Below are 12001 nucleotides of genomic sequence, written 5' to 3'. Positions count from 1 at the left end.
AGGAATCAAGATAATCACCCGCTGCCCTAGTGGAAATCTATAGAGAAAACATAAACATGCCATGGAGAGAGACGTGGTTTTACACTTACATGACTCTTCAGTACGGCATGTAGTTCTGCTTTCCTGATTTAGATGACGGGTCTAAGCTTCCACCAGTGAGAAAGCAATTTATTTGTTGCCAAAAGGAAATTTAATATAGCTCTATGGTGAAAGCTTTGAGGAATTCACCAAGTCCTTTCTTGAAAACCATGTTATGATATTTGGGTCTCAAAGATTTCTTTGCTTTCTTGTTATCCATTAAACAGAAGAATTAAGTTCATGCCTGTCCCCGCTTTTTTTGTTTTTGTTGTTTTAAATGTCTGTTTATAATAAATTGTGCCCCTGAAGTTAGCTGTCATCTTCTAACAAAAATACACTTAATTTTAGGCAGATAGACTTGTATTTTAGATTGAGGGTTGGAGACAAATAATTAAACAAGCAACTGTACCTCCTTAAAAAATAAGTATATCCTATTGGAATTAGCTCTAAAATACAATTTATTTAATACTCATATTGTTGTTTATAGATTGTCATTTGAATAACATTTCTTTATAGCATGCAAATGTGGTAGTCACCAACCAGTTCTTGGAGTGGCACTTAAAGAAAAGCTGACCCTTTCCAGAAATTTCAATGGTCCCTAGAGGTCACGTGACATAAATTTTAAAGTAGCCTCTAAATAAATACTCCTATATATTTGAAGTTCAAGATTCTAAAGATCTCCTTCACATTCCAGTAAAAGTTTCATATCAGTATTTTATTTTAATTTATTTATCTTTATTGAAGTATAGTTGATTTACAATGTTGTGCCAGCCTCTGCTGTACAGCAAACTAACTCAGGTATACACAGACATTCTTTTTTTTAATATTCTTTTCCATTATGGTTTATCACAGGATATTGAATATGGTTCCCTGTACTATATAGTAGGACCTTGCTGTTTATCCATACTATATATAATAGTTTACATCTGCTAATTCCAAACTCCCAGTCCTTCTCTCCCCCACCCACCTTCTCCTTGGCAACCACAAGTCTCTTCACTGTGTCTGTGAGTCTATTTCTGTTTTGTAGATAGGTTCATTTGTGCCATATTTTACATCCCACATACAAGTGATATCATATGGTATTTGTCTTTCTCTTTCTCTCTTTCTTTTTTTTTTTTCAATATTTATTTATTTATTTGGCTGCACCGGGTCTTACTTGCGGCACTCGGGATCTTCGTTGCCACATGCAGGGTCTTCGTTGCGGTACTCAGGATCTTTTAGTTGCGGCACACAAACTCTTAGTTGCAGCATGTGGGCTCTGGTTCCCTGACCAGGGCTCGAACCCCAGGCCCCCTGCATTGGGAGTGCAGAGTCTTAGCCACTGGACCACCAGGGAAGTCCCTGTCTTTCTCTTTCTGACTTACTTCACTTAGTGTGATAATCTCTAGTTGCACCCACGTTGCTGCAAATGGAATTATTTCATTCTTTTTTATGACTGAGTAGTATTCCATTGTATATATGTAGCATATCTTCTCTATTCATTTGTCAATGGACATTTAGGTGATTTTCATGTTTTGGCTATTGTGAATAGTGCTGTTGTGAACATAGGGGTGTGTGTATCTTTTTGAATTATAGTTTTGTCCAGGTATATGCCCAGGAGTGGGATTGCTGGATCATATGGTAATTCTATTTTTGGTTTTCTGATGAACCTCCACAATGTTTTCCATAGTGGCTGCATCATATCAGTATTTTAAGTCATTGTTATTTAAGGGAATATTATCTGGGTTTGAGATGATTTTTAGCTCTTATTTTGGCATTACTTTCCATAGAACCTCCAGAACAATCTTAGATTTGTAATTAAGATTTCGTTTAATAGTTATTGTCATTCCCTTATGATATAGTGGCATGTCTTGATTCCTTTTGCTCAGTTTGAAATGGAATATAATTGATTTGGGCTACCAGTTTATGAAGACGTATACTATATAAAACATTACTACCACAAGCACCTACTGTATAGCACTGGGAACTATATTAAATATCTTGTAATAACCTATAGTGGAAAAGAATCTGAAAAAGAACATATAAATCAACTATACTTCAATTAATACAAAAACCACATAGATCAGAAAAAAAAATCACTATCTGGGCTATGTAGTACTCACTGCTACTTGAAATACTAAGGAACAGTATAATATGCTGCGTCAGATAGGGAAGATGAAATTTAAAGTATATTCACTTCAAGTGGGTGTTTTCTGGTGTGAGCATTTCCCCTGAACATTAGTGAAAGGATTGGGCTTGTACTGAACACCAGCTGATGATGCCAAGTTTAGTTTTCCTGCTCTCACAAGAGCTCTCTGACTTAGAATTCAGATATTTGCGGGTCCAGTTTAAATTAAGGTGTTTCATGCTTCCACTCCTTTTCTTGCTTTTCTTTTTTACTGCTATAACATATTCACCATTGGAGAATAACACAGATTATATACATTTTTTGAAAATCAGTATAATCCTAGTTTTTCATTGGGTGTACTAGCATCTTGTGTGTGTGATGTAGGATTTGTTAACACATGCTTGTGTAATGAGTGAGAGAAGTTTCCTTCTGACTATTCTGAGCTAGGGAGGCTTTGCTGTACTTCTAAAATAGGCTAGGATCCCATTTACAGATTTTTGAAAAATAGCTAATTACTATGTTCATTTCACTGGTTTTCTATGGAAAAATAGCTTTGTTCATTTTGGAAATTTTTTAGTAATTGCTTGAGATAGAAATAATATAGACATAGATGTATTTCTCTGTCTAAAAAGACTTTATGACCTTCTTTTCTCCCAGATCAGCCTTTCATGTTGAGAATTTCAGCAATCAGTGGAAAATTCAATGTAAATTGTGACAATTTCCTCTCCTTTGCACCTTTTTCATGCTTAAAAATGTTATTTCCCTCAGCCATTCCCTTTTCCCCCACATCTCTGACATGAAAGCAATAGTGAAAATTTTCACTATTGAAGACATCAGTTGCTAGCCTTTTTTTTTTTTTTTTTTTTTTTTTTTTTTTGTCACACTGTGCAGCATGTGGGGTCTCAGTTCCCTGACCAGGGATCGAACCTGTGGCCCCTGCAGTGGAAGTGCAGAGCCCTAACCACTGGACATCCAGGGAAGTCCAGTTGCTAGCCTTTTAAATTAGTATCTCTTTTTTGCTTTTTAATTTTATTTTTATTTATTGATTTGAATTTTATTTTATTATTTTTATACAGCAGGCTCTTATTAGTTATCCATTTTATACATATTGGTGTATATATGTAAATCCCAATCTCCCAATTCATCCCACCACCACCACCACTTTCCCCCCTTTAATTAGTATCCTTTTGTTTAAGTTGTTTAGAAGTGAAAGTAGAGAATATTCCAGACCTGACAGGTGAACTAATTTCTAAATAGAAAAAACAGTGTTTTAAATATACCTCATACTAAAATACAATAAAGTTTAGAATTCAGAAGTTGTTCATGGGACTTCCCTGGTGGCGCAGTGCTTAAGAATCCACCTGCCAAAGCAGGGGACACAGGTTCATGCCCTGGTCCGGGAAGATCCCACATGCCGTGGAGCAACAAAGCCTGAGCGCCACGACTACCGAGCCTGTGCTCTAGAGCCCACGAGGTGCAACTACTGAGCCCACATGCCACAACTACTGAAGCCAACATGCCTAGAGCCCACGCTCCGCAGCAAGAGAAGCCACTGCGATGAGAAGCCCACGCACTACAACAAAGAACAGCCCCTGCTTGCCACTACTAGAGAAAGTCTGCGTGCAGCGGAGACCCGCTACAGCCAAAAATAAATAAATAAATTTATTTTTTAAAAAAGAAACTGCTGAGAAAAAGAATAATTTTTTTTTAAAAAGTTGTTCCTATACAAAACTAACTTTAAAATATTGAAACCTGGGAGAGGAACCAAGATGGCGGAGTATGAGGATGTGCTCTCAATCCCTCTTGTGAGAACATCAGAATCACAACTAGCTGCAGGACAGTCATCGACAGGAAGACACTGGAACTTACCAAAAAAGATACCCCACATCCAAAGACAAAGGAGGAGCCACAATGAGATAGTAGGAGGGGTGCAATCACAGTAAAATCAAATCCCACAACTGCAGGGTGGGTGACTCACAGACTGGAGAACACTTAGACCACAGAAGTCCACCCACTGGACTGAAGGTTCTGAGCCCCACGTCAGGCTTCCCAACCTGGGGGTCCGACAATGGGAGAAGGAATTCCTAGAGAAACAGACTTTGAAGCCTAGTGGAAATTGATTGCAGGACTTCAACAGGACTGGGGAAAACAGAGACTCCACTCTTGGAGGGCACACACAAAGTAGTGTGTGCATCGGGACCCAGGGGAAGGAGCAGTGACCCCAGGGGAGACTGAACCAGACCTACCTGCTAGTGTTGGAGGGTCTCCTGCAGAGGCGGTGGGTGGCTGTATCTCACCATGGGGACAGGGAAACTGGCAGCAGAAGTTCTCGGAAGTACTCTTTGGCGTGAGCCCTACCAGAGTCTGTCATTAGCCTCACCAAAGAGCCCAGGTAGGCTCCAGTATTGGGTCGCCTCAGGATAAACAACCAACAGGGAGGGAACCCAGTTCCACCCATCAACAGTCAAGCGGATTAAAGTTTTACTGAGCTCTGCCCACCAGAACAACAGTCAGCTCTACCCACCACCAGTCCCTCCCATCAGGAAACTTACACAAGCCTCTTAGATAGCCTCATCCACCAGAGGGCAGACAGCAGAAGCAAGAAGAACTACAATCCTACAGCCTGTGGAGCAAAAACCACATTCACAGAAAGATAGCCAAGATGAAAAGGCAGAGGGCTATGTACCAGATGAAAGAACAAGATAAAACCCCAGAAAAACAACTAAATGAAGTGGAGGTAGGCAACCTTCCAGAAAAAGAATTCATAATAATGATAGTGAAGATCATCCAGGACCTCAGGAAAAGAATGGAGGCAAATATCAAGAAGATACAAGAAATGTTTAACAAAGACATAGAAGAATTAAAGAACACACAAACAGAAATGAACAATGCAATAACTGAAATGATAACTACACTAGAAGGAATCAATAGCAGAATAACTGAGGCAGAAGAACGGATAAGTGACCTGGAAGACAGAATGGTGGAATTCACTGCTGTGGAACAGAATAAAGAAAACAGAATGAAAAGAAATGAAGACAGCCTAAGAGACCCATGGGACAACATTAACCGCAACAACATTCGCATTATAGGAGTCCCAGAAGGAGAAGAGAGAGAGAAAGGACCTGAAAAAATATTTGAATAGATTATAGTCGAAAATTCCCTAACATGGGAAAGGAAATAGCCACCCAAGTCCAAGAAGCGCAGAGAATCCCATACAGGATAAACCCAAGGAGAAACATGCCAAGACACATACTAATCAAATTGGGAAAAATTAAAGACAAAGAAAAATTATTGAAAGCAGCAAGAAAAAACGACAAGTAACATACAAGGGAATTCCCATAAGGTTAACAGCTGATTTCTCAGCAGAAACTCTACAAGCCAGAAGGGAGTGGCATGATATACTTAAAATGATGAAAGGGAAAAACCTACAACCAAGATTACTCTATGCAGAAAGGGCCTCATTCAGATTCGATGGAGAAATCAAAAGCTTTACCGACAAGCAAAAGCTAAGAGAATTCAGCACCACCAAACCAGCTCTACAACAAATGCTAAAGGAATTTCTCTAAGTGGGAAACACAAGAGAAGAAAAGAACCTGCACAAACAAACCCAAAACAATTAAGAAGGGCTTCCCTGGTGGCGCAGTGGTTGAGAATCCGCCTGCCGATGCAGGAGACACGGGTTCGTGCCCTGGTCCGGGAAGATCCACATGCCGCGGAGCAACTAAGCCCGTGAGCCATGGCCGCCAGGCCTGCGCGTCCGGAGCCTGTGCTCCGCAACGGGAGAGGCCACAACAGTGAGAGGCCCGCATACCGCAAAAAAAAAAAAAAAAAAAAAAAAAAAAAAACAATTAAGAAAATGGTCATAGGGACATACATATCGATAATTACCTTAAACATGAATGGATTAAATGCTCCAAGCAAAAGACACAGGCTTGCTGAATGGATACCAAAACAAGACCCATATATATGCTGTCTGCAAGAGACCCACATCAGACCTAGAGACACATACAGACTGAAAGTGAGGGGATGGAAAAAGATATGCCATGCAAATGGAAATCAAAATAAAGCTGGAGTAGCAATACTCATATCAGATAAAATAGACTTTAAAATAAAGAATGTTATAAGAGACAAGGAAGGACACTACATAATGATCAAGGGATCAATCCAAGAAGAAGATATAACAATTGTAAATATATATGCACCCAACATAGGAGCACCTCAATACATAAGGCAAATGCTAACAGCTGTAAAAGAGGAAATCTACAGTAACACAATAATAGTGGGGGACTTTAACACCTCACTTACACCAATGGACAGATCATCCAAAATGAAAATAAATAAGGAAACAGAAGCTTTAAGTGACACAATAGACCAGATAGATTTAATTGATATTTATAGCACATTCCATTAAAAAACAGCAGATTACATTTTCTTCTCAAGCACGCATGGAACATTCTCCAAGATAGATCACATCTTGGGTCACAAATCAAGCCTCAGTAAATTTAAGAAAATTAAAATCATATCAAGTATCTTTTCTGACCACAATGCAATGAGATTAGAAATGAATTACAGGGGGAAAAAACGTAAAAAACACAAACACATGGAGCCTCAACAATACGTTACTAAATAACCAAGAGATTAATGAGGAAATCAAAGAGGAAATCAAAAGATACCTAGGGACAATTGACCATGAAAACACGACGATCCAAAACCTATGGGATGCAACAAAAGTGGTTCTAAGAGGGAAGTTTTTAGCAATACAAGCCTACCTCAAGAAACAAGAAAAATCTCAAATAAACAATCTAACTTTATATCTAAAGGAACTAGAGAAAGAAGAACAAACAAAACACAAAGTTAGCATAAGGAAAGAAATCATAAACATCAGAGCAGAAATAAATGAAATAGAAACAAAGAAAACAATAGCAAAGATCAATAAAACTAAAAGCTGATTCTCTGAGAAGATAAACAAAATTGATAAACCATTAGCCAGACTCATCAAGAAAAAGAAGGAGAGGACTCAAATCAATAAAATTAGAAATGAAAAAGGAGAAGTTACAACAGACACTGCAGAAATACAAAGCATCCTAAGAGACTACCACAAGCAACTCTATGTGAATAAAATGGATAACCTGGAAGAAATGGACAAATTCTTAGAAAGGTATAACCTTCCAAGACTGAACCAAGAAGAAATAGAAAATATGACAGACCAATCACAAGTAATGAAATTAAAACTGTGATTTAAAATCTTCCAACAAACAAAAGTCCAGGACCAGATGGCTTCACAGGTGAATTCTTTCAAACATTTAGAGAAGAGCTAACACCCATCCTTCTCAAACTCTTCCAAAAAATTGCAGAGGAAGGAACACTCTCACACTCATTCTATGAGGCCACCATCACCCTGATACCAAAACCAAACAAAGATACTACAAAAAAGAAAATTACAGACCAATATCACTGATGAATATAGATGCAAAAATCCTCAACAGAATAGTAGCAAACAGAATCCAACAACACATTAAAAGGATTATACACCACGATCAAGTGGGATTTATCCCAGGGATGCAAGGATTCTTCAGTATATGCAAATCAACCAATGTGATACACCATATTAACAAATTGAAGAATAAAAACCATATGATCATCTCAATAGATGCAGAAAAAGCTTTTGACAAAATCCAACACCCATTTATGATAAAAACTCTCCAGAGAGCGGGCATAGAGGGAACCTACCTCAACATAATAAAGGCCATATGTGACAAACCCACAGCAAACATCATTCTCAATGGTGAAAAACTGAAAGCATTTCCTCTAAGATCAGGAACAAGACAAGGGTGTCCACTCTCACCACTATTATTCAACATACTTTTGGAAGTCCTAGCCATGGCAATCAGAGAAGAAAAAGAAATAAAAGGAATACAAATTTGAAAAGAAGAAGTAAAACTGTCACTGTTTGCAGATGACATGGTACTATACATAAAGAATCCTAAAGATGCCACCAGAAAACTACTAGAGCTAATCAATGAATTTGGTAAAGTTGCAGGATACAAAATTAATGCACCGAAATCTCTTGCAATCGTATACACTAATGATGAAAAATCTGAAAGAGAAATTAAGGTAACACTCCCATTTACCATTGCAACAAAAAGAATAAAATACCTAGGAATAAACCTACCTAAGGAGACAAAAGACCTGTATGCAGAAAACTATAAGACACTGATGAAAGAAATTAAAGATGATACCAACAGATGGAGAGATATACCATGTTCTTGGATTGGAAGGATCAACATTGTGAAAATGACTATACTTCCCAAAGCAATCTACAGATTCAATGCAATCCCTATCAAATTACCAATGGAATTTTTTACAGAGCTAGAACAAAAAATCTTAAAATTTGTATGGAGACACAAAAGACCCCGAATAGCCAAAGCAATCTTGAGGGGGAAAAACGGAGCTGGAGGAATCAGACTCCCTGACTTCAGACTATACTACAAAGCTACAGTAATCAAGACAATATGGTACTGGCACAAAAGCAGAAAAATAGATCAATGGAATAAGATAGATAACCCAGAGATACACCCACGCACCTATGGTCAACTAATCTATGACAAAGGAGGCAAGGATATACAATGGAGAAAAGACAGTCTCTTCAATAAGTGGTGCTGGGAAAACTAGACAGCTACATGTAAAAGAATGAAATTAGAACAGTCCCTAACACCATACACAAAAATAAACTCAAAATGGACTAAAGACCTAAATGTAAGGCCAGACACTATAAAACTCTTAGAGGAAAACATAGGAAGAACACTCTTTGACATAATTCACAGCAAGGTCTTTTTTGAGCCACCTCCTAGAGTAATGGAAATAAAAACAAAAATCAACAAATGAGATCTAATGAAACTTAAATGCATTTCACAGCAAAGGAACCCATAAAGAAGATGAAAAGACACCCCTCAGAATGGGAGAAAATATTTGCAAACAAATCAATGGACAAAGGAGTAATCTCCGAAATATATAAACAGCTCATGCAGCTCAATATTAAAGAAACAAACAACCCAATCCAAAAACGAGCAAAAGATCTAAATAGACATTTCTCCAGCGAAGACATACAGATGGCCAAGAAGCACATGAAAAGCTGCTGAACATCACTAATTATTAGAGAAATGCAAATCAAAACTACAATAAGGTATCAACTCGCATGAGTTAGAATGGGCATCGTCAGTAAATCTACAAACAATAAATGCTGGAGAGGGTGTGGAGAAAAGGGAACCCTCTTGCACTGTTGGTGGGAATGTAAATTGATACAGCCACTATGGAGAACAGTATGGAGCTTCCTTAAAAAACTAAAAATAGAATTACCATATGATCCAACAATCCCACTACTGGGCGTATACCCAGAGAAAACCATAATTCAAAAAGACACATGCACCCCAGTGTTCATTGCAGCAATATTTCCAATAGTCAGGTCATGGAAGGATCCTAAATGCCCATCGACAGACAAATGGATAAAGAAGATATGGTACATATATACAATGGAATATTAGCCATAAAAAGGAACGAAGTTGCATCATTTGTAGAGACGTGGATGGATCTAGGCACTGTCATACAGAGTGAAGTAAGTCAGAAAGAGGAAAACAAATATCGTATATTAACGCATGTATGTGGAACCTAGAAAAATGGTACAGATGAGCTGGTTTGCAGAGCAGAAGTTGAAACACAGATGTAGAGAACAAACATATGGACACCAAGTGGGGGAAACCGCAGGGGTGTGGGGTTGGTGGTGTGCTGAATTGGGCAATTGGGATTGACATGTATACACCGATGTGTATAAAATTGATGACTAATAAGAACATGCTGTATAAAAAAATAAATTAAATAAAATTCAAAAATTTTTAAAAAATTACCAAGGACAACAAAGCAGGGAAGAAAAAGCATCTCTTCTTGCAAAAAAAAAAAAAAAATTGATACCCACTGATAACAGGCAACTATAGCAATACTATTTTTGCTAGATTTAAAGTATGTGAGGGCTTCCCTGGTGGCGCAGTGGTTGAGAGTCCACCTGCCGATGCAGGGGATACGGGTTCGTGCCCTGGTCCAGGAAGATCCCACGTGCCGTGGGGCGGCTGGGCCCGTGAGCCGTGGCCGCTGAGCCTGAGCGTCCGGAGCCTGTGCTCCGCAACGGGAGAGGCCACAACAGTGAGAGGCCCGCATACCACAAAACAAACAAACAAACAAAAAAACAAAAACAAATAAAGTATATGAAATTGATGTATTCTTTATTGCTTGAAATACTTAAAATACTGTTTAAAATACTTAATAATTAGGAATAAGTAAGGAATTTTCAGAAGAAAATGTTAGGAAATATCTTTAGTAGTTTGAGGATAGTCTTTATAAAAACAAAATGTGTAAACAACAAAGGAAAAGGTTGATAAATTCAGTGGTAGGCCGTTTATCAAAGTACTTATTAAAGACTGTGAAACACCAACATGATACAACCATTTTAGTAAAGATTGGATCAGACAAGAATTATCAATAGAGGGACTTCCCTGGTGGCGCAGTGGTTAAGAATCCTTCTGCCAGGGCTTCCCTGGTGGCACAGTGGTTAAGAATCTGCCTGCCAATGCAGGGTACATGGGTTCGAGCGCTGGTCCAGGAAGATCCCACATGCCGCACAGCAACTAAGCCTGTGTGCCACAACTACTGAAGCCCGCACACCTAGAGCCACGCTCCGCAACGAAGAGTAGCCCCTGTTCAACGCAACTAGAGAAAGCCCGCGTGCAGCAACAAAGACCCAACGCAGCCATAAATCAATCAATCAATCAATATATAAAACACTAGGAGTCATTTCATATGTTTTTTAAGAAGAATTATCAATAGATATTAAATCGAGGAGGATATCTGTATGAAGAACATGGTCTTAAAGTATCTCTCCATAGGCCCTTTATTTGTTGAAAGGGATACTTTTTTAGAAAGGCAATTATAGAGTGGAGAAATGGAATAAAACCCTGACCAGGTGATTAGATGATTCTAATGATTAGATGATTCATCACCAAAGAGGGGCAAATGGACATTGTGTGTAGTATTTTGCCCTGGAATGTAACCTGAATGTAATCACTAGAAAACATCAGACAAACCCATAATGAGGAATGTTCTGTTAGGAAGAAAATGTGGGGAGGGAGCAGTATTCTTCACAAATGTCAAAGATAGGCCATGGAAATGTTCTAGATTAAAAGTGGCGGAAGACACATGACATGTAAATGCAATGCTCGACCCTAGACTGGATCCTCTACTGGAGGGAAGAATGCCATGAAAGAATTATTGGCTTAAATTTACTAAAGTAAATTGTAATTTGTCATTGTACTGTGGTTATATAAGAGAATATCTCTAGTCCTAAGAAATACACACTGACTTACTTAGGGGTAAAAGGCCATGGTGTATATAATTTACCCTCAAATCGTTCAGGAAAAGAAAGTGTGTTTATATATGTGTGTGTGTGTATGTGTGTATATATAAACACATACATACAAACATAAACACACACAGAGCAAGTGCATGTGTTTGAGTGCACAAAAATGATAAAATGAATGGGGCAAAATGTTAGTAACAGGTGAATCTGGGTAAAGGGCACACATACATGTTCTTTACACTATTTTTATTCTTGTAACTTTTTTTGCAAGTTTGAAATTATTTCAGATAAAACCTTTTTAAAATGTGAAGACAGGCCACAAACTGTAAGATTTTTGTAAGTGTATAAGCAAGAGAATTAAAATGCAAAATATATAGGGAACTCCTATAAATTAATAAGAAAAAGACAAAACC

General features: G+C 38.1%; 1 protein-coding gene across 6 annotated transcripts in view; it reads left to right on the top strand.

The window, feature by feature from the left end:
• PBX3 (PBX homeobox 3) overlaps nucleotides 1-12001 on the top strand; it is a 229881-nt gene that overhangs the window by 181045 nt on the left and 36835 nt on the right. The window lies entirely within an intron of this gene.

This window comes from Kogia breviceps, chromosome 8 (assembly GCF_026419965.1).
Source record: "Kogia breviceps isolate mKogBre1 chromosome 8, mKogBre1 haplotype 1, whole genome shotgun sequence".
NCBI lineage: Eukaryota > Metazoa > Chordata > Mammalia > Artiodactyla > Physeteridae > Kogia > Kogia breviceps.
The sequence above is the reverse complement of the archived record's forward strand: the minus strand, read 5'-3'. Positions and strand labels throughout refer to the sequence as shown.